This window comes from Mus caroli, chromosome 18, assembly GCF_900094665.2.
Source record: "Mus caroli chromosome 18, CAROLI_EIJ_v1.1, whole genome shotgun sequence".
Taxonomy (NCBI): domain Eukaryota; kingdom Metazoa; phylum Chordata; class Mammalia; order Rodentia; family Muridae; genus Mus; species Mus caroli.
The window spans coordinates 15,325,828-15,350,395 of NC_034587.1; the positions used below are offsets into that span (position 1 = coordinate 15,325,828).

A 24,568-nucleotide genomic window follows, 5' to 3' on the forward strand; every position below is an offset into this window, starting at 1 on the left:
GTAAGGTAGAATGTCAGGGTTGTTTTGATTTGCATTTACCTGAAGACTAAGGATATTGAACATTTCTTTGGGTGCTTCTCAGCCATTCGAGATTCCTAAATTGAGAATTCTGTTTATATCAGTAAACCATTTTGTAATTGGGTTATTTGGTTTTCTGGATATTTAGGACAAGAAACTGAAACTGCTATTTTTGAACAATATCAAATATATATTCACATGGAATTTCATTTCAATTTTAACAAAACCAAAATTAAATAAATGAGTCTAAACAATTGTGACTAAAGTTTATTTGTACTTCTTAAACATGGTGCAAGCCAGAGATCTCCCCAAATGCATGTAGAACAGTGCATTGAATGAGCTCCCTCAAATATGCTTTACAAATTCCTTTGCTTTCCAGTCAGAAAAAGAAGAAACTGTGAGCTCTGAATTTGTACTCTTGATCTTGGTTCTGACTGTCAATCTCATGAACACCAATCATTATAAACAAGCCATCCTTCAATATTTTACTACATTAAATTCATATCTTGAAATATTTATATCTACATCTTTATCTGTATCTATACATATGTATCTATCTGATCGTATATTTATATATAAATTTTAATTTCGGTTCTATAACTTATGTAAAGAAAACCTACATCAAAAGATCTGACTTTGTAGTAGATTTTTTTAAAAACTTTTCAGTAAGATTTTTCTTGAACTTGAAGATATAGGTAGTAACACATCAAAGTTAAGAGTTTTTCATCAATTCATGAGGGAAAAATAACAATTTTAAATTTAAGTTATATCAGTCATAAAATGTGAGTCCTCAACTTGCTTAGAACTGACTCAACTTTATAAAAAAGGCTGTGTCAGGCAATATTTTACATGTTTAAAATTGTTATATGAAAATATGTTTAATCTACTATTTAATATTAACAAAAAGTAATAAAATATACTTACTAAAAAAATCAACTCATCTCAAAGGCCTTATTTTAAAACAAATAACCATATGAAATATTTGTAACATTAAAAGACGGAATACTAAAGCAAGATACACAATTATATCATAAGCTCATACCTAAATAAATGATTAATTTATTAAAAAAAACCACAAAAATGTTGGTTCAAAGAGTTTGTTATCCATTTGAAGAGATATAGATATAGATAGATGCAGACATATAGGTATAAAGTATTTATAAAGAGGAAAATAAAATCTACCTTTGAAAATATGAGAAACTGTGTTCTCTGGTGTGAAAGGACAGTAGAGAAACTCTAGCTTGAACTAAAGCCACAGGAGTTATTTGCCAACAGCAGTTCTTTAACAGAGGATGAGAGAGAGAAACTACCAAATGAGGACAAAGGAAAGAGGGCCAAGCTCAAGATCTCCACTCTTGGCTTTAATCACTGCTTTTGAATGTCTTGAAGAACCTCCCCTCAGAGAGCCATCTTGGAAGGTAGAAAGAAAAGATCACTCGGATTTTTCAAACTATTGACAAGAAAATAGTGAACAGCTTAGTGTTGAAGGTCTGACAAGTCCTATAAGTTTTCCTCAACAAGGCAAGAAGAGTGTGATATAAAGACCTGAAAGGGGTGGAAAATGGCTGACTCATGCAAGAAATGAAGATGGCTCATAAAGAGTGTGTGCAGACTATTTAACATATCACAGAATATTGAAACTGTAAGGGAGATGTTAATTAAAAACACTAAAAACGTTCCATCAGTGTGAATTGTAAGTCCAATCATCCCTGCTCTCCTCCCTTCCTTTTCTTGATATTTCTGAGACCAGGGGCAATGACATTTTTCAGCAGACAATAATCACACAATATGTCTGCCCTAACTTTTCAATATAAACAGGTGTCACATTGTTTGCCCGAGCTTTTCTTTCTTTCTTTCTTTCTTTCTTTCTTTCTTTCTTTCTTTCTTTCTTTCTTTCTTCCTTCCTTCCTTCCTTCCTTCCTTCCTTTCTCTCTTTCTTTCTCTCTTTCTTTCTCTCTTTCTCTCTCTCTTTCTCTCTCTCTTTCTCTCTTTCTTCCTTCTTTTACTTTTCAGCTTATGCTATCCTAGACTTTTGACCTCATTTCCAGTTTTCTAATTCTCTTTCTGTTTCTTTAAGCCTATTTTAAATGGTGCTTTTAGACAAAATCTTTTCTAATACACATTTAGGCCTCTGGCCCACAGAGATTCTTCTGCATTTAAATTGCACTTGAGGTAAGAACTACACAATGTAGTACTGATTGATTTCTTAATGTTCATAAGTGGTCATCCTGCTTCACTTCCTGATGCAAAATAGAGACATAATTTCCTCTTATCTTTTTATGTACCCTTATTGCACAGAATAAATCAAAATTCAAGCAGCATGACACAATTAAATACATATTCTTAAAATATTATATATACTTAAATTAATTTTGTTCTTATTTTCATTTGACTATGGGTATAATCTGGTGTTAAACTAGATTTTGGAGTTATAGGATTAGGAGTTCTGGAAGGGAACACAATTCAATTTAACCAAAGAAGTGGTGAGTTGAGCAGAGTCCACAGACTTGAGGAGCCCATTTTTTCTGCTATGTATAAAGCAACATGAGGAAGAGCTAGCTATGCTCCTTAAGTTGCTATGCTCCAGAGGGTGAAAGAAGGAGCCTGTAATGCATATTACATTGCTAACCTGATCAATGCTCTTTAAGTTCAGCGAGAAACTAGCTTTGGAACAAGATTGCCTCATCCCACTTTAGAACGTTATGCCAAACATCCTCCAAAGCACTGATCCTGTGTCAAGTTGTCATCTGGCTCTGGTAACTGGGAGAAGCTGCAACTGGCTATTGTTATTAAAACCTTTTTAGCATACAGTTGGGAAGGAAACAGCCTCATGCATCCTGAAAGCATTGGAGAGGGGTAATGGACAAGGACAGGTGAAAATATACTGTGTACATAAATAAAAATTTCAAATATACAATTTTAAACTATTATCATAATATAAAACATTTGTCCTAGAGAAATATTGGAATGTAAACCATACCCAACCTAGGTGACTATGGTTTAGCCCATAATATAAAAGTTCTTATTATGGAAACGAGTAATGGAAATTCATAGGAAAGTCATCCATGGGGAAGCAGATAGGATCCTCTTTTGCTGATTCTTTGAATCAGGAATTATACATGGCCATCTTAACAGAGATTCTCTAGTACATTTTTGTATCATGTTGTAGTCCCCACATTTGATGAAGATATATGTTGTTTGTTCTTTCATTTGGGTCACTACAGCACAGAGTGGAGATTCCTTCTATCTGTTACTTCATAGCTATTCCTTTAGTTTTCTTTGAGTTATACTTAATACATTCACTCACTGAAAGCCCACATCACAGAACATATATACAAGCAGTGGGTTCACTGGATGGAAAACACTCTAAGAAACTAATGTGTCCAAGGAAAATAGCTTTCTCTCTGTTGTTTCCTTATTTAATGTGGTAGTGTAGCATTAGCCTTTTATGAAATTAAAAGAGGAAATTTTCCTTGGTAATACATATATTAGGAACCAGATGTGTAGAGCACAGAGCAAAGGACAGGAGTGTTCAGTAGAGCTAAAGCAGTATAATAAGGATTGACAGCTAGTTTATTTCTTGGTCTCATTCTAGCCTGATAGTAGTACAAATAAAAAAAAGTAAAAATCCATTCTTTTCTTTAGATCATTGAAAGTTGGACCAGATTTTAGAGCTTCTGTGTTTCTATTTTACAGTAGTATTTCCACAGAAAAGCATGGTCATATCCATGGATAGGATGTCTATAGAAGTGACATAAGTCTGGAAGTAGTATTTTATTTCTGTTTTGATTTTATTTGATGGTATTATTGACTTTAGAATTTCACCACTTACATATTTTTTCATAGACAAAGTATAGTTTACATATGGCCATGTCTCTTTATAATACCCTTTCTAACAATGGTTACCTAAAATAATGTTAAAATTCTGATTTCAAAGCAGCAAACAAGACTATCCAATGATTCATCCTCTAAGTGTCAAGATAAAGATTTAAAGTAATTAAATCATGTGTGTTTTTGAATCCTAGAAAGAATATCAAACATGTTTGTTTGTCTACTGTAGGTTTTGATTGCTTTGGCTGATCTGTTGTCTCAGTATGTGCTAGCCAGTTTGTGTCAACTTGCACAAATTAGAGATATCTGAAAGGAGGAAATCTTAATTAAGAAAAATCTGTGGGCCATAGTTCTACAAATAGGAAAGAAAGGCACTGGATTCTCAGACAATGCTTCATGATTTCCCGTCCTCAAAAGCTGAATATCAATAGCCTGGGTAGAGATGAAAGCAGAAAGAGAAAAACACTTTCATAATGAATCTGCTCCTGCAGTATCACTATAACCCACTTTATTAATCTATTTAAGAGAAAGAACTCTTATATTCTCTTCACCTTTTAATGACTGTGCCTACCAATACTGTTACTATGACAATTAAATTTCAACACATGTCTTAGAGAGGCTATCCGAAGCCCAGTACTTACTGTCTTTAGAAGCTACTTGATATATTGTCAAGGTAACCAGTGTGGATTAGAAAAATAGGAATAAAGATTTTTCACATAAAAGACCAGAGCACTTTGGCTTATAGCCTTGGTTTAAAGAGATTTTCTGCTAAGGGAACATAACTACAAAATTGACTAGGAAAAACAAATAATTTCATAGAGTTATTTGATAGAACTCTTTGTTCCCAAAAACATGAGACGAAATGATCAACAACAAGAGAACATAAATTATAACCCAAAATAACTCAGGGCTCTAAAATATATATCCAGCATAGATGAAATCATGGCCCATAAATACTGATAAAGTTCTTTCCAAGGACACAGAACACATTAAGAGCAGTAAAAATAAATCTTCAAATGAGGCAAAATCAGGGTTCTGATGGACATGCTTACAAGGGTACCCATCACTGGACGTGAGTCTGGAGTCTTCCCTATACTTGGGACAAGAAGCTAATGCCCTTACCTTTGCTGTTTGCTTTTCCTGTACTTTCCTGTTTCTATTGTAGTAGTGCATTTGTGTACTATATGAGAAGATGCTTAGTCTTACATTGAAGGACCCCAAACTTAGAACTGACTTTGGAAGCTGAAGGCTATTTTATCATTTTCATGGGTCTTTTAGTACTAAAATCTACAGCAGAGTGCATTGTTCAGCCTTCTCATAGTTATAACTAAGTCATATAGAGTAGAAACTACCTACCTTTAGGAGTCAGTTTTGTTTATTTTCACCAGCCTTATTGAATCATGTAATGAACCATATTTTTGTGTTCCAATATATATAAATATTCATGAAATGCTGACTACTATTAAAGTAAGAGTCATTTGGACATCTTCCAACATGATCTATCTCCTTTTTGTAAGTTTTTGGTATATGCATTTATATTTTTGTATATATTTAAAAAGACCTAAGAGATTAACACTGCACAAGTTTTAAAGACCATTATAATTAACTAATAACTATGTTTTATTGAAAATGTTTTTCAATAGATCTTTATGATTTGTTTACTTAGCACAGTTAATACTTTATACATATTGAATAATATCACTTAATTATACCCATCCATACACTTTTGCAAACTTCATTATCTTATCTGATTCCATAAGTCTGACTATCTTAGTCTTACCATAGGTTATTTTATTTAACATACTTTCATCTAAGTTGAGCAAAGCTGTCTTGAGTGGCAGAATTACATTCTCCTTCCCTCCTCCTCCTTCACCTCCTTATAATGAAAGCTTGATAAAAGACATCTTTCCTTACTTGTTCATGGTGGTTTTGGTCAGAAAGGTCAAAATACAGAGTTAGACCAAGTATCCTTCATTAGATGCATGGATTAAGTAAATGTACAAATGCAAACAATGAAATAATATAACTAGCTTAATTTCTTATCCTGTATTTCAAACTGTTGGTTGCTAAGCAGATATACAAAGAGCTCCTGCATACTACAATTTAATTTTTCTTACAATATAAATTACAAAATATCAATACAAAACACATTGATCTACTACATTGTACATAACATCAATCATATTTTACAGGAAGGAAAGCAAATTTTTAATTTTCTTAATTGAATATTATTTGGTGTTTTTGTTGTTCAGAGAGTAATGTAACAACATTTAACCAATTTGGTTTCAACCTAACCTAATATTAATGAATTGTATCTTATGTAGGTATAGTCATAATATGAAAATAATTTCAAATTACATAAAAATTAATAAAACAAAAAAGTTTACACATGAAAAGATATAGAAAGAGTTTGTGTTGAAGTTCTACAGTGAGACAGAGAAATAATAGGATATATATGTATATAAGAGGGATTGATTAGGCTGACTCCTATATTCAAAGAGGAATTATCATCCTACAATAGCTATCTTCAGGCTGAAGATTCAGAGAAGGTGGGTAATGTTCACTCCAAAAAGGAAAATTACTCACAGGAAAACCAAAATCAAGGAAGTATCCTGTCATGTAGCTTGACTCAGACCCCAAATGCCGGTAAAGCCCTGGAGTGCTGCTGACACAATCTCTACTCAAAAGCTGAAGAATTAGTCTCATGCCCACTTGGAATAGTAGCAGAAAAATATACCACCGAGAGAAAACTTCCTTCTTGTATTCATGTTTATAGGAAGGATGACACAATTCTAAATATAATAATATTTTGGAAGTCAAAGGTGGCTTAATATGTTCCTTTGATTAGGAAATCAGTGTACAATAAAATGATACATCATATTAAAGGATTTTGTGCAAGAGTGCTAGAGTGGATGAAATCTAAGTCTAGGACTCTAGCTTCCACTGTAGGGAGTACTGAAGAGAAATGGATTTGTTCATATTTGATCTCTTCATTGCCAATACCCTCATCTAATTAAGACAGAGGTAAATACATGTAGTATGAATTTTTCTCAGAGATATTTATGAGGTATGTTAACTTAAGTGATGGTTAAACATATTAAGAAAAATATATATTTATATAAATATTTTAAAAATTATATATAAAACAAACACATACATATATGGTTGCTTTTGGAACTCAAACTCAGTTTGGAGTTTTGCTTTGCAAAGTCAAATGCACCTGTGTAGTGCCAAGGACCAGTCTTGGCTTGGAGAGGGGTTCTGAGAGAAGGGGTGTCTGGGAGCTTAGAAACAAATGACTCCAAATCCTATGGTGGTCCCAAGCTGTCTACACACTAGCTTACCTCCTGTGGATGATAAGCAATCTTTTATTTTACATATCAATCCAGTCCTTTACTTCAAGTTTCCTTTTGATTATACTATAAATCAGTCTCTGATGACTCTAGCCTCTTAATTCTTACTTTAACCCTGCAAAAGAATTCAGAGATCTGCCTGTCTTGGTTAAGCAGAGATGCTAAAGTAGCTGGGTGGGACCCTGTCTTAAAATTACCATGTTTATCATGAATGGGTCTAACCTTGCTCTGTACCAGACTGATCCTGGACTCAAGAATTTGTCTGCCTTCATAAGCATAAACAAAAGAAAAATAACAAACAAACAAAAACATAGCTGGGAGGAATCTCTTGTATCCACCATTTCATAAATCTCTATTTTCTTCTTTAGTATATTTTTGACAAGTTAACTCATAGTGTAGATGCCCCTGTTCCTTTAGATTCATAAAGCCCCTCATGTAATTCATGCTGGATCCTTATTTTTTGCATAGTTGATAAATTATATATTTTCAAATCCTTTTTTTCAGAGTTCTTTTCCACAGACTTACAGGCTGTCTCAAAGGTCCCAGATTTAATATTTTGTTGAAATTTTAACCTCACCTTCACTTCTTGGACTCCATGCTGTCTGATTTTCATGGAGCCATTAATGTTAACAAAGAGATATTCCTTAAAGGAGGAAAGTAAAATATGTACATTGTTATATAAACAAGCCCCATGCCCATGGCAGCCGTTAACACTCTTGGAGGCCCAGTTCCACTGGCTTTGTTTCAGGGACAGGAACCATATTAATCTGTCCTCACCAAGGCCATGTGGGACGCAGTACTATAGGCATCCCACCTCACTCTTATGTATGGGAGAAGGGCAACAACGCGCGCGCGCACACACACACACACACATGTAACTTATTAAGTGTATATAAAAGCAAAATACTAAGAATGTAGAAATATCTAATTTTATTAGTTGACTAATTTAATAGTAACATGGGTAGCAGTCTAGGCCAAAACCTTTCCATCAAATCAGGTGATACTTTAGGCAGGCTACTCCCATCAGGATGTTCCCCACCACCCTCAAGTCTCCAGTTCTGCCTGTCTTCATAGTGTGTATCCTATGAATGATCCTGTGATCATTATCTTTCTCCCCCATTCTTCCACTGCTTGCCTAAATGTTTTGCCTCTGGCTAATTACTTAAGTCATTAATTACTTAAGTGAAGGTGGTAAAAAAAAACTCAGAACTAGAGTCCTTGCTATCTGAAATTTCATCAGAGGAGGGTAAGATAAGATTATTAGGAGGTGAAGATCACGTTCAACTATACAGCAACTTTAAAATAGGCTACAAATGAGCCTCTCCTCTTCAAAATGCAAAAGACTATATACATAATAAATATTAACCTTTAAATCAGGTGGTATCTTATCACAATCAACAAAAATAGAAATTATATAGAAACACGTAGAACATTTATATGAATTATAAATGAATTTATATGAATTTATATGAATTATAAATGTTCTATAATTATAGAATAAAGTGTATAAATTCTAGACCAGGAGTGAGTTGAAGATTCTGGAAACAATAAACTTCAACACTGTATATTTTACTTTCTTTTCTAGGAAGATGTCATTTATTTTCATCTTAGATGTTAGTGAAACTTGTCTTTTATTCATAAACATTCTGGGAAAGTGTTTTCAGTTAGTAATTCTCCTTCAGTGTTAAGACATTCTCCCTTTCTAACACTACCTTTGTAAGACCAAAGCCAGGCAGTTTTATTTATTTTTTTTTTTAAGATTTATTTATTTATTTATTTATTATATGTAAGTACACTGTCGCTGTCTTCAGACACTCCAGAAGAGGGAGTCAGATCATTACGGATGGTTGTGAGCCACCATGTGGTTGCTGGGATTTGAACTCCGGACCTTTGGAAGAGCTAAGAGCTGTCGGGTGCTCTTACCCACTGAGCCATTTCACCAGCCCCAGGCAGTTTTATTTTGAGTGAGCTTAGTAAGATGTTTTCTGATAGAGGCTTTTACAAATGATAAAGGCACCCAGAGTGCTAAATCCACTCCAATGAAGTCTGCGTGACAGGCTTAGAAACCTGGAAGCAGTCCCGAGACAGTTTCACTGAAACTTAGCCTCCTGGAATCTTGGCATTCCCAAAGTACGTACACTTAAAACCTGTCCCCACGTTAGTCTGGTGTATGGATCCGTGTGCTCTCTTTCAGTATTATTTTATTATAAATGCTTTAAGGATGGATTTTGACATATAGCTAAGCCTTCACCAATGTTCCAATGTCCTAGAAAGTCCTTGAAGCCAACCCTGAGCTTGGAATTCAATAAGAATGTTACCTATTCGATAACACTCAAATTTACTTCTAGTAGAGATAGTGAATCTAATTAGGCATTACAATTTACTTGAATAGAGCTAGAAAAGCTCAGGACTAGCCTACATAGTAATTACTTAGAACAATAGCCGAGTCACACTCAAACACAGGAATACACAATGGCCTAGGAAATAGATGGGTTGTACTATTATTCATGAAAGGATTAGTAGAATGGAATTCCCCTGGTGCAGGTTTTTCACAAGGCCCAGAGGAATAGCATAATCAAGTATTTACTAAAGAACCCCTGGTGGTGGGTTTAATAATAGGCTAGCATTGTATCAGAGCATTCACCTGGCTCCTGTGTTTAGCTGATCTTAATTAAGAGTTGTTCCTATTCTCAGTTGTAAACAAGGACTGGATCCCACCATCTTTTTATGTATGCATTTTCTTTGTTTTGTATTAAGAACCAGTGTACCTTGACAGATGTATTTGCCTAGATTTCTTGTTTTTCTTCTGTATTATAAGATTGGTGCTCGCTTTGAGAAAATACATCCAGGCACAGCACTCCCTATGTCTGTTTGTTACCTTTTTCATCTCCAACTCTATGCCCACCTATCCAAAATCTTAATTTTCCACGGGTTGAGAGAGGCCAACTGGGGGCCTGTCCGTGGCACCAGAGGTGTCTGCTATGTGGCCAAATGGTTGAAGACACCTGTGGCACCAGTACTAAGCAAGCATGAGATGGAGGAATGGAAGAGAAAGAAAATGGATAGGTATATGCAGATGGACAGAATTCTGAAGACAGGCAGAATTGGGGACTTGAGGGTGGTGGAGAGCATCCTAATGGGAGTAGGCTGCCTATGCTGTCACCTGATTTGACAGTTAGGTCCTGACTTGTACTACCATTAATGTGACTGCCAAAGGCAATGTGGAAGTCCCTGGTCTGGACTGACTCCTGGAATGATTTCTATAGCTAAGGGGCTATATAAATTTCACACATAACTCACCAGCCACAGACCTCTTAGAGGCTCACAGCAGGGCCTTGTCCCACTGGCAGGAACCCTATTACTCTTTTCCCACCAGGGCCACACAGGCCTCAGCATATGCTCAGGTTAATTTACCCTAGGCCATACATTTCTTTACCTTAGAGTACAAATAGCTTGAAGGTCAACAGTTATCATTCAGGAAAGCCGGACAATTGTAGAATGATCTAAGATGACAGCCCAAGTGGCTACCGGGCAACCTAAAATGCATTGCAATCTGACATTTATATTAAATGACATATAATCCATGACAAGAAGCAATGGAACTTAAAAATCAATGGCAGTTGAGAGCTCCGGAGATCAGAGCAGAATTTTATGATTGAAAATAGACAACCATTTGCCTTCCCTAATTCATTTAGATCCTATCCTCTATACCTGTGACTTCTTAGCTCTGAGGAGCTCAAGCATAATTCTGCAAGTGAGGTTTCCAACTTTCCATTCTTTGTCCACTGAAGAAAGTATGTTTTGGAAGCTAAACTCAGTTGTGGGCTTGTTTTGCAAAATTCCAACTGACCCCAGTAAGATCTTCAACTCACTCAAGGAGGGGCGACAAATTTGTTGATAGCAATTTTATGTATTTCTTATGCCTGATATCTCAGGGATAATCTACATATTTTTTCTGAAATATATCAAATAAAGTAATTATAAACTGGTGTTATTATCTACATTGATTAACTATTTAAAAAATTATTTTATTTTTTATTTATTTTTTTATTTTTTCAATTTCTGTCCCAATCACTGTTTTCACCTCCCAGTCACCATGTTTTTTTTTGTTTTGTTTTGTTTTGTTTTTTGGCAGAGTATTTTCTAGATCTGAATCATGGCATCAACATTGTGTTTTATAAAAAAGAAAGAGTCAGGGTATGTTTTATACAACTAAGTATCACAGAGAGGTGGGAGCAAGTGCACCTGTGGACATTCCTACACTCTGAGGTACCAGTTGTAAAACAGGTATAGTGTAGAATAGAGTTTATTTAGAGCATTGGAAGGGGAGTTGAGAAGGGCATAGAGACAAAGAATGGGAGAGAGACATAGAGAGAGAGAGAGAGAGAGAGAGACAGAGACAGAGACAGAGACAGAGACAGAGACAGACAGAGAGACAGAGACAGAGACACAGAGAAAGAGAGAGAAAAGAGAAGTCAAGAGGAGGAGCTGGCCAGGAACACAGGGAGGGAGGGAGGAGGGGAAAGGGGAAAGAAGGAGAAAGGAGTGAGGGAGAGAAGAGACTCAGAATAAGAGAGTAAGTGGGTGAGGAGGGGGCAAAAATCCTCTTTTTTATTAAGCCAGTCCTATTTGACTTTTGCTAGGTTAACTGCTGGGCAAAGCCTAGAAGGAATGGTAACACAACCCCTCTCACATCTTTCCCCATCCTTCCTTCCCTTCTCCTGTGAGCAGGTGGGGTCCTGCTGGGAATCCCCCCACCCTGTCACTTCAAGTCTGCAAGGCTAGGCACTTCCTCTCCCACTGAGGCAGCTAAGCTAAAAGAACATCTCCATGTACTGGTAACTACTTTTGGGATCGCCCACACCTCAGTTTGTGACCCAGATGAGGACCAAGCTGCACATCTGCTACATATGTGTAGGGAGGCCTAGGTCTAGCCTGTTTTTGTTGTTGTTTTTGTTTCTTTGTTTGTTTGTTTGTTTGTTTGGTTGGTTGGTTGATAGTTCAGTTCTGAGATCCCCAGTGGTCCAGGTTTGTTGATTCTATTGGTCTTCCTGTGGAGTTTCTATCCCCTTAGAGGCTGCAATCTTCCTCCTACTCTTCTATAATTAACCCCTAACTCCATCTACTTTTTGGCTGTGGGTGTCTATCTGTTTGAGGCAGTTGGTAGGTGGAGTCTCATAGAGGACAGCCATGTTATACTCCTGTTTGCAAGCATAAGAGAGTGTTACTAATAGTGTCAAGGATTATGCTTATCTACGGGATGGGTCACAAGTTGGGCTAGTTATTGGTTGGCCTTTTCCATTGATTAACTTTTAAAAATTACTCTTTAAATCTTTATAGTCCTAAAATAACCAAAGATTTAGTTAGATTTAGTGGGAATTTTGTTCTGCTTTGTCTATTGTGTTGATCTCCATTGTTTTTACATTTTTATCTTGTAAAATTGGTCAAACACATACGAAATTAACAAATGTTAATTATTTTCCTCCTTTCAATCTTAACCCAATAAAATGAAAAAAGAACCAAGATCCTAGCTGGATTTTTTTCTATGGGGCTATTCAAAACTGAAGTTGCTGATTAAAGATTTGACATTTGCATGATGTATCTCAGAGGAGAAAAAATTATGAATGAAGTCATGAGATTCTGGAAAAACAAAAATTCTCAAGAGGTTCATTTCTTACATACTTTTATGCTTTGTCTCTACAAATCTAAGATTCTAAAATGACTAAATGACCTACTTGTCCAACAAAAAATGATTGAAAGCTATAAAAATATAACAACATGAACTAGCATGCAGGTAGGATTCTGAATTTCTAGATGTTTTTATTTTAATTTATATCAAAAGAAAAATTCTACTTTTTTGGAAAAATTGACTAAAATATTAAAATCTATCCTATATTATATATTTGAAATCTCAGCTCAGTTCTACTTTTAAGTGACATCATACTAAGCTTATTAATTTATAAGAAAATATGATTCCTATCCTACCCAATAGACATGTTTAAAAATCCTTCCCAGTACATAAATAGATCAGTGTTGGGTGCCTAGCTCACACTGGTCATAATCCAGTCCCTGTAATACTAAGGGCAAGACACACACAAAAAAAAGACAAAACAAATTACCTATTTACTTTTTCTGTTTGAATAAGTACTAATCATTTATTACTATTTTGTTTAATGTTTAATAGTGCTTGGTTAGCAATATCTGCCTATAAAACATATGATCATGAATGATTTTTATGTCATTTTGGGTATTGATGATATCAAGAGCCTAGAAATATATGTATATACACATATATCACTATATGTATATTATAAGTGATGTTTGATATAAAAATACATATGCAAATACATACATTTATAGACATGTGTACACATATATCCACTAGTATATATCATGCATGTGAATGTGTTCAAGATACATCATTAAAGTTTTGTCATTTTAAAGTTTCTTTTTAAATTAAGTGAATCTTGGTAAACAACATAAGGTAAAGGTATGTCTTAGTTAGGATTTCATTTCAGTGAAGAGACACCATGACCAAAGCAACTCTTACAAGGGACAGAACTTAATTGGAGCTGGATTACAGGTTCAGAGGTTCAGTCTGTTATCATCAAAGCATGAGTATGGCAGCATCTAGGCAGGCATGGCACTGGAGGAGCTGAGAGCTCTACATCTTGTTCTGAAGGCAAACAGGAGAAAGCTCTAGGAGGAAGATATCAAAACCCTACCCACAGTGATGTACTTCCTCTAAAATGTCCACACTTAATACAACAAGGCCACACCTCCAATTAGTGCTACTTCCTGGACCAAGCATATTCAAACTACCACAGGGTATATTTGTCTAAGCGGAGAAATAACTCAGTTTACTTTTAAATATATTTTTTCTTCCATAATTGTAGTTTTAAACACAATGTCCACAAATACAAAGGATCTATGATTATGAAACTGTCCTGATTAATCAATATATTTTCTTTCTCTAATATATCTATACTGTCTCTTAAATGTTTGCAAACTATTAAAAAATATGTAGTACTTTAACACTGTGTAATTATACTTCTTTAGAATTATATCTATATATTATTGTGGTTCTCTGGAGTAACAAGAGAGCAATAAGGACTTAAAATACATGGGAAATTAATTACTTTGAGGCATCCATTTAATGACAATTTAAAACTAATTTGAGTTGTTTACAATGCTTTATATTTTACTCCCCTAGATTAAAGGGTTCAATTTCACATGAACATAATAGGCATATCCATGTATAAAGAAATAGAGAAAAACAGATCTACCAATTGGTCCCCCTGAGAATGAATAGAATTTAATACAGGTGCCTGCACGCTGATTTTGTTCATGACATAGGAATGCACTAATGCCCGTAGTTCATATGAAACAGCATGGTTCAGGAAAAGAGTGTTTTTCACTGCAATAAATAGCCTCCTTCCTTTGAATAGAAAATCCCACAACAGAAACTTGGCAAATTTGCTGATAATAACTTTGCTCAATTGAAAGGGAGATTTAGCATTGTTTCTAGTCCAGGAGAGGAATGATTAAAATGGCTCCCTACAGCAGGTGCTCTGTGGTGCTTCTGACCTTCATCCACAACTACATTTGCAGGTGCCTTTTTAGCTTTACAGGGATAAACACAGCTTTCTATGCCTCTGCGAGTGTAATTTCTAGTGGCATGCATTGTGGATGAGTATAGTCACTTCTCTTGCCATTACAGCTAAATTTTCAGCAAGAGGTTCCAAAACCTCATCCATTAAAGCTGGATGAGCATCAAGGGAATGAGACTAGATGGTAGCATTTGTATATACTGTAGATTTTGAGTATGAATCCACAGCCTGAAATTTACACTCACATGCACTTAAGAAGAGAATTTATGAAATATATTAATATTAATCCAATGTCTTAGGACTTTTAAAAAATACATACAAGTGTAATGGATAACTTTGAGTAATAACATTTTTTGTTGGATGATTGGACATGGAATTTGAAGCATAGTTTTAAATTTACATGGTGTTACACTAAAATAATGTAATATACTTTGTTCCTTATTGTGGTCATTGTATGAAGGAAAGTGAATTAGGAAAAAAATTCAAAATATATAGTCTGTCTATACTGTACATCTGATACAATAAGCAAGAACATAATTATTTTAATGTTAAACATCAAAGTAATTCAAAAATACATTGCAAAGAGTTATTTTTATGTTTTTTAAAATGTTGTCTTTTATCATTAACTGATTTGTCCACCCACCATGTAGCTAGATATCTACCCAAAATCTATTTGCCTACCATACATCTATATTACTTATATTTCACAATGGGTTTTGTATTGAAACACACTAGACATGTGAAAACACACATGAATTTGTAATGCAAATATAAACTACACTTATGAAGTGTAGTTTTATATGTTTGTATGAGGATAATTGTAGTTAGTTGTATATTATAAATCTACAAAGTGATAAAATGAATTATTGTAATTCCACAAACAAGAATATGCTCCATTCTTACTAAGCACTTAAAGAGAATAGTGGAACAGACTTATAAAATAAAACAGGTTATGAGTATAATATGACAGAGCATTTTCCTAAGTATGTGTTAAACCCTGGCTTTTATTTGTGTCACCACCCAAAAACCCTAATAATAGCAAATAAAAGTTTAAAATTTGAAATGGGGCTTTTATAGTTATTGAAATTGAAAAAAAAAATCATTCAGTGACAAAAGATGGCCGGTAGGGGCTTAGTCTCCCTAATTATTTGAGAATTCATTAAGATTGCCTTTCTTTATTATATAATATTTCCATACTGTGTTTCGTCCAGTCAGGTTTCTAGCCAAAGAGGTTCCATGAAAATCCCCAAACAACCTACCAGGCCATTGCCAAGACAAGAGATTGCTTTCCACAAACAAACATCAGGACCCTACTGCTGATGTCAACACCCACAAAGGAGTGCACCCAATTTTTCTATCTTTCTTGTCTATCATTTGTAATGTTTTATAATCACAGAGTAGTTTATTATTCATTCTAAATTACTACATTCTAAAATTCTACATACTAAAGTAAATAATAAATAACACAGAACCTTGAATCTCTATCTTAAGTAAAAATGTTAGAATATTATCAGATGTTAGAATATTATCAGGTACTGCTTTAAATTGATTGCTAAAGAGGACAAATGAATTAGAGAGGTCATTGCTATTAGTGAGCAACAATGGATAATTAGTTCATTAGAAATCAAGCAACATTTATAATTTCATAAAATAAAAACCAGGGCTAAAAATAATGAAAGTATAACATTAAAACTGTACTCAATTACACATTTTAATAAAAGATAACTGAAGCAACTTTCAATTATTCATATCATGAATAAATTTCATGATATGTATCCTAAGTTTCAATTTTGAAAAGATAGTTCAAGACATAGAAATGGGCTCTAATTTTCCAAGGAGACAGTACGAGAAAAAGAACATACAGCACACTAAATAGTTTTTTTTTTTAAACATGACTCTTTTTTTCTTAGTAGTAACTTTCTTAGCTTCTTCTTTGACTTTACTGTTGGCCAAATTCCAAAACTCTATTCCTTATATAATTTTTGAAAGAAGTTGAGACTTTACTTGAGCTTCAACTACTGTTTCTGAGACTTAGATTTAAAGGGAAAATTTTCGCAAAAGTAATATAAGATGTGAGTTCTTGAGTCCAGTCATCATATTATGTGCTTTTTGCCTATGGATCTTGTCAATTAAAAAGATGTAGAAACACAACACTGAATTCTCTAGTTTCTCTAAACCTTGTGAGTCATGGCCATGTACTATTGATAATTTGTAGCATAAAAAGTACATTAGAACGACACAGTGTGATGGGTGCTGGAGTTGTGGCATCATCAGAAACCATGTGCTCTAGTAATCTTATTACAAGGTCAGTTATAAATATATTGTGAAATTGTGTGAGGATATTACAGGATGTGGAAAATGTGGGAATGCCTACACTAAAATCAATGAAATAATTAGTCAAAATTGGCTAAGCTATTTAAAATGGTATTGCACTTATGTGCAGAAATATGCAAATTAATAAGGATAGCATCTTTAGAAAATAAAGTTTTGAAAAACATTTGTTTATGTTGGCTTATGAGAATAAATATGATAAAAATATTGGCAAAGCTTAAGCAGTGATAGTACCTTACTTATTTGGGGGTCCAGTTTAAAAGTGAGGGGTTCAACCTCTAGCAGTTGTTTAAAAACTGGGGGTTCTTATAGAAACTCATTGTAAGCAGGAAGACCACCAGAACTTCCAGACTTCCTAAATTATATATTGTCCATTCATAGGAAACTTCATTCTCAGTGAATGCTTTTAGAATTGATGTGAACTTTGTCTTCATACATGAAGGAGAACTTGCTATATTTAGTATATATGCTTGGGGTACTTTGAAATTCTAATGGTAAGAACTGTAGCAAAAAATAATTGACACTTGTGATTCTTGATCATGGGAAACACAGTTCCATCACATTCCAACCTGCAAAATTTCCAGTGCCAAATGACCAGACATAGAAACATACAAACAAGTAATATTCTATGATATGAACAAGTGATATTTAGAAATATATATGTATATGTATGTTACATATATGTATTCAATTATAATTACTGTTAAAAGAATGCATGAATTTGACGATTAGTAGAGAAGAGTGCATGAGACTATTTGGAAGGAGGAAAGGGACGAGAAATGTAATCATACTTTAATCTTGACAATTAAATTTAAATTAAATAAACATCATCAGGAAGAAAAGGCCATCTCTGTAGGTGTGAACTTTTGCCAATGTTCACTCATCACATAGGAAGTAGTTAATTTTTATTAGTGTTAATGTTTATATAAGGATTTAAAAATGGCTTTAGTAGAACAATTAAATAATAAATTATTTTGGTAGATATGAACACTCAAAGGGAAAGATGTAGAATGTTGTTTGGTCAGTATTGATTAAAGGAGATTTCTATTACATAGAAAAATGGAATTGAAATGTTTACCTTCAAAAATAAATGGAAATAAGTAGACTCCAGACACTCAAATCCCCATTGTAAATCTCTTAGATTCCAGATAAATCCAATCTAGAGTAAATAAGCTCTGTGATGCTGTAATGAGCAGTTAATGGGAGGAACATTAGTCATTTAAATCAAGGTAATACAGTCAAGATAAACTTTACAAATCAACCAGAGACAAAAATATAGTAAGACAAGTATTTCACTTAGGTCAAAGCCTCGAATATGTACATGTAGGATTGTAAAGTATTATATACAGGTGCGTTGTCATGCAAACCTGGTGACATAAGATGAGTTCTCAGAACACAGATGAAGGTAGAAGAATTGGACTGATGTGACAGAATGGTTCTCTAACCAGTAATCAACAGCTGAATTCTCAATCACCTAAAATTCTTTCTCTCTCTCTGTCTGTCTCTCTGTCTGTCTCTCTGTCTGTCTCTCTGTCTGTCTCTCTCTCTGTCTGTCTCTCTCTCTGTCTGTCTCTCTCTCTCTGTCTGTCTCTCTCTGTCTCTCTCTCATACACACACACACTCACACAAACAAACACATATACACACATACAAATGAACAACTTTTCAAATTGTGATCATCATTTAAATGTGAAAATATCGAATAAAAAGTTTAATTTAAAATAACAAAAGATAAAGGAATGAAACGATAACTGCATACTTACATCTAGAAATATTGTCTGGTTGTAAGGTCCTAATGATGTTCCAGACATAGGTCACATGGTAAAAGCAATATCCAGAAAACAACTTTATGCAGCTAAGATAAACAAAAATTAGAATTTTTTGTTCAACCATAAGGAGAAAGACTATGTAAGAAAGAATCTACTGAAATTGAGGCTGTGGGGAACAAGAGCATTGGAGGACCTTCTGGAAAATGTTAGTCACCAATGCTTGACCTTAAACTAGTGAACATTGTGTACATGATTGTGCACTAAATATTAGTCTCTCAGCATATGTACGGTACGTTGTTGATGATCTCTGTACAATTTGTAGTGAAGAAAAACAATAGGCTCACCTTCATTTATTCTAAAATCAGAGTAAAATTTACAAACTAAAGTTATTTACTGTCTTCCAGCATTGAGGCTATATATTACAGGAACTGAAGTTGGCATCAAAATAGACAAATTTGCTACCTTGAAATGTCCTAGAGTGGTCTTTTTTTTTCCTAAATTTGTGTTTTTGCTTTGTTAGGTTCATAGATGTGTTTATTTTTCTCACCATTTAAACCAAATTGTTATATAAAAGCACTGAAATAAATAAAATGTCTGAAAAATGAAATTTTACATCTTCTATTGACAGAGCATAGTATAATATTATGATGATACTGGACACAGAAGGAGGTTTATAATCAGGTGTTTATGGTGTTCCAGTTTGTTACACACAAAAAATAATCAGCTCTGTTTAAAATTAGTTCTGTTAGAAAATAAAAGTCCAGTTATACTGAAAGAATGCTAGCAAGCACAAGGATTGGCAAACACAGCCCTGGCAGATCTTACCCTTCTCCCCTATTCAATCTACCTTGCAAAAAAACAAAAAACCAAAAAAACCCAAAAAAACAAAAAAACAAAAAAAACAAAAGATTAATTACTAAAGCTAGCCCCCAAGGTCTGTTACCTGATCTGGCTACATTCTCCCCATGAGGCTGATTACCATGGTCTAGCTACCAAAAAATTGAAGTCCAGCAATCAAAAGCCCCCTTCAACTCAACTAATTAGAATTCCCAATGAAAATTAAACACCTCATTTTAACTCTGGGTTTCCCCTTTTCCTTTATAAATTGAAACTTGCTTATGTGTCTCATCTGTCTCATTTCTATCCAGAGGCAATCTGCCCTCTGTGGTACAAATATACCTTCATCTCCACTCCCATGTTCCCTTGTCTTTCTTTCCAATTTTCTATCTCTTGTCTTTGTCTCTTATTTCCTGCCCTTTGCTTCTCTGAGCAAATAAATCTCCTTTGTGCTGAGAACTTGGTCTTAGAGTGTCCTGAGCGCCAACACAGGCCCTTTCTCATAAAAATGCATTCTGAAATACTAATGATAGGGGAAAAAAGGAAATTCTCACTAGATTTTGAGAAGAATCTTGTCATATGATGACAATATGAAGACACATGCATATACAAGATATGTCAATAAACTGCTTCCAACTGAGAAGTATTAAATTCATCTTTAAGAAAATGTAGTATTAATTACAAGTTGTGAACCCTGAAAACATACATGTTAGCAACATGAAATGGACTAAGTAGTTGTATGCATATATTCAGGTATAAGTATGTAACGGCCATTAATGTGGCTATAAACTTGAAAGAACAAAGTGGGGGTTATAATATAAGAGTTGGAAGGAGGAGATGGAACATTATGGAATTAAAGAAAACAAAATCAGTGACCTGAAGAGAATCATGATATGCTCCTGATTAGCTTTAACAGAAATATTTGTGCTAAAATTATTTCTCCTACCAATCAGGTTTGCATGCACCACACAATTTTTCTAATTTATATTTTAAATTAAAATTGAATAAATGATTTCTAGTCCTTCCCAGTTTTCTACTCATCCTCTTCAAGATAACCTCCTTCTAGCTCTTTGCACAACCCGTTCTCAAATTGAAGAATCTTTCCTTTTGCTTATTGTTGCAATATATGCACACACACAAACATACACACACATACACATATTATATAGTGTTTTGTGTGCATGAGAAAGAACAAAACAATATAAATACAACATGTAGAGTACATTTTCTTCATTGTGTGTTTATGGTTTTAGGCTGATTATTTTATATTGAATGATCAATAAGTGGCTCAAACACAAGAAATGTTAATTCTATAACCAATCATTAGTTGTTGCTAGATCTTTCTCTAGGGATGGGATTCCATTAAAATCTTCCTCATTTCATGTAAGCATATCCACAGTTACTACAATTGTTCTGGTCTTGTTTATTCAGCCAGTTCTAAGATAGTCTGTTTCACAGCATATCCATGGTGTTCTTGCTCTTGTGATCTTTCTGTGCCCTCTTTTGCAAAGTTACCCAAATCATAGATTTATACATGGATAATGATATACTAATAATGTAGTGTATTTATTATTGCTGGGTTCCACACTGCCGATTGATCTCTGCACCATCCCAGGTTTTGGTTTTCTATTATGAACTCCATTTGCTTTAAAGAGAAACTTCTTTGATGAGGGATGATAGCTACATTTATCTTTGTCTATAAGGATAAGATGTAGAATATAATAAGGACTTATATAGATCATATTTTTATTCTAAAGATTCATTACATAAATTTTATGCTAAATCATTTTATGTTTTAATACTACACCACTGAACTCAACAATTCAATGATGGAATTTCTTTTATAAATTTCATAAGATTGAAAGGTGTATATAGAAAGGCTACTCTCTGAATATTTTTTTAACTATACCAATTTGTATCTTTACAAAGCTCTCAAACCCAATATTTTATTCTTAAATTCTCTTATAGTTTCCAATGATGACTTTCCTTTTACAGCTCATCCAGTCCCAATATATCTTCACTATTCACATACAACATATATCAATTCCAGTATATTTACTTATTACTCACAAATCATTTAGTTTGTTTTTTTTCCTACACATTGCAGCAAGCTTTTATTCTTATTTACATTTTTTTCCTGAACTGTTAATTTTCTCTTGCTTTGATGGTCCTTTAACATCTGAATTGTCTTCCCTTGTGCAACAATGACCATTCTAATTCTTGGTATATTTTTGTGGCTTTACTCTCTCAGAACAGAAAAACAAAATATGGCAGTTTAAGTTAAATTTTCATAAGTTATTGCACTAAGAGGAAAGGGCCAGAGTATAGTCTGAATTTCTTTCCTTCACAAGAAATGGTAATAGAGTTTTCTGCAGCTGAGGTAGAGGGAAGTCAGTTTATCTGAGGTTTCAAAGGAAAAGTAAACTTTCTCCACTCTTCATGGAAGGATGTATGAGGCTAACTGGGAGCAAGCTGCCCTGTAAAGTAAAGCTGCTACCCTCTCACAAAAAATGAGAAATGGAAGTACTCCTTTCTTGATAATTATGTTTCAAATGATGATTCACAGGGCCTTGAAAATGGCAATTACAGATCATAAAACTAGCCAAAAGCTTTTAACAAAATTTACATCTCAAAGGCACAAATATAATTTATACTTCTATGCTTCTTAAGTGAATGTTCTGAGAGAAGAAGGCTGGAAGGCTACATAAGGTGTAGAAGGAAATGTCCGGACTTTACTTAGACTGAGGGGAATGTTAAAGCCAATACTCTGTATGAAATATTTGGATATGGAGTTTGTGTATTCCATCATCTTCCCTTGTTTCCTGTCTGTGTGTATGACTTCATCTTCACTGCTCTACTGATTCCCTGCTCTTCAGCTCTAGCCTGACACTCTTGTTTACATCAAACCTGTCTACTTAATTATTCAAATCCTATTTTCCCTTTTGTTTTCAAGACACATCCACATTGATAAACTATTGACTCAGCTTATAACTTTTAAATTTTACAACCCCCCACATGCTACAGTTGCAGACTTGGACCACCATGTCTATATTATTAATTGCTAGACTAAATTCTGGAGCTTTCTGCATGCGAGAAATTATTCTACCAACAGAGTTCTATACAGATTCTGTCTCTAACCCCAAATTAACAAGTATATCTAGTAATGTAAATAAACAAAAACATTTCTTTTTCACTCTAAATGGAATTAATTATTAAATTGTGAATATGTTTTATCCCAATTTCCTCACAAAAGCTCTCCCTAGAATTTGTTGTTTTATTGAATATTTAGTTTACTGTACAAACTGTCCTGCCTGCCACCAGTACCTCTAACATATTCTGAACATTCACTCTCTCTTCCCTTGAGCATTTTATGAGAAGAGAAAATTAAAATACACAAAAAGAGTTAAACAACCTTATTTTTTTTAGAATGCTTCAAATACATTAGCAAATATTTAGAAAGTTCTGCAATACTCTCATGCCCTTCAAAGTCAGAATTTGGGTACATTTTATGCCAGGTGTCATCTATCTCCTTCTCTACTTTCTTGTCCTTGCTTTGGATTTTTGTGTGTCCTCACAATATCATGATTTATCACTCCATTCACGTTTAAAAAAAAAAATCTCATCTTTACAGGGCAGCATGCTCCCAGTTAGCATCATATCTCCTGGCATTTTCAGCTGACTTCCATGTTGTCTCACTCTCTCAAGTAAAATGCTAAGTTTCCTGAAAAATAATGATTTCATCCACAAAATTGATGTTCTTTTTTTCTGGGCTGCTTTCACTTTCTCCCTTCTGTAATCATCACAAGACCTCAAGTTCCTGTGCCTTGTTAACCACAGCATTCATGAGACTGAATCCAGAATCAAAGTTGCACACTGATCTTCTAGTTGCATGGGCCAAAATTTGAAATGAAGGCAGTGTTTGACAAATATAAATGAACTATACTAATATGCATCAAATATTATTAACTCATAGCACAAATGTGAAAAAACACACATATACTTACATACATATACAAACATATACACATATACATATACTCAACTCTAATGTACTGAATATTCTCTAATAACTAAAGATATAAGCTTATTTCAAATAGCTGAATCATATTTTGAGCATGGGTATGCTTATTTGGTCAAAACAATAACTCCCCTGGAAATAATATATAAAATTTTATAATATGTTAGAATTCCAAAGATGTCAAAATAATCATATCATCTAATATTGATTTTCTTGGTCACTTACATCATAATTTTGTGCACATATTACTTCTCATTCAGAAATTTAAGTACAAGAAGCTTAAAGATGTTGTCAAATCTACATCAGTATTAATAAATATTTATGAGCCTATAGATCTTCCTCAAGATACTCTTTGACAACTTCCAGGAGAATTGAGACTTTGTCAAAATGTCAAGTATCATATGAATGATGGTTCTGAAAGACTCAGAAGAATTTATCAAATACTAGATATTGATGAAGAGTCTGGTATTATATATTGTTAAAGATAATGTTTACTTACTGATACCAGTCAATCAGGATCTCACCAAAACAGTTGAATCTGCAAACCTGCCATATGAACATGCATAGCATGATTTCGGACACTGTAACAAAAGTTCAAATTAAATTCAAGGTATACATGTTGAATCAGTAAATAATAAGCACTGTATTCTGAGAACACTTAAACCTCTAGTCCATCATGTTAAAAAACTTAAGTCAAAGTCTGCAGAAGAAAATGAAACTTTGGCCACGTTGATATAAAAGCCCATCAGAACAGTTCTAAACTTCTGCATTTTATCAAACCCTTATATTTTTTGACAAAAC

General features: G+C 34.0%; 1 long non-coding RNA gene across 1 annotated transcript; it reads right to left on the bottom strand.

Moving 5' to 3' along the window:
• Nucleotides 1–18,264: 18,264 nt before the first annotated feature.
• LOC110284464 lies at nt 18,265–24,341 on the bottom strand. Its single transcript, XR_002376949.1, has 3 exons — nt 24,267–24,341; nt 18,907–18,998; nt 18,265–18,326 (listed from the first exon to the last, which is right to left on the bottom strand). It is a non-coding gene; the product is annotated as an uncharacterized LOC110284464 (long non-coding RNA).
• Between the last annotated feature and the right edge of the window lie 227 nt (nt 24,342–24,568).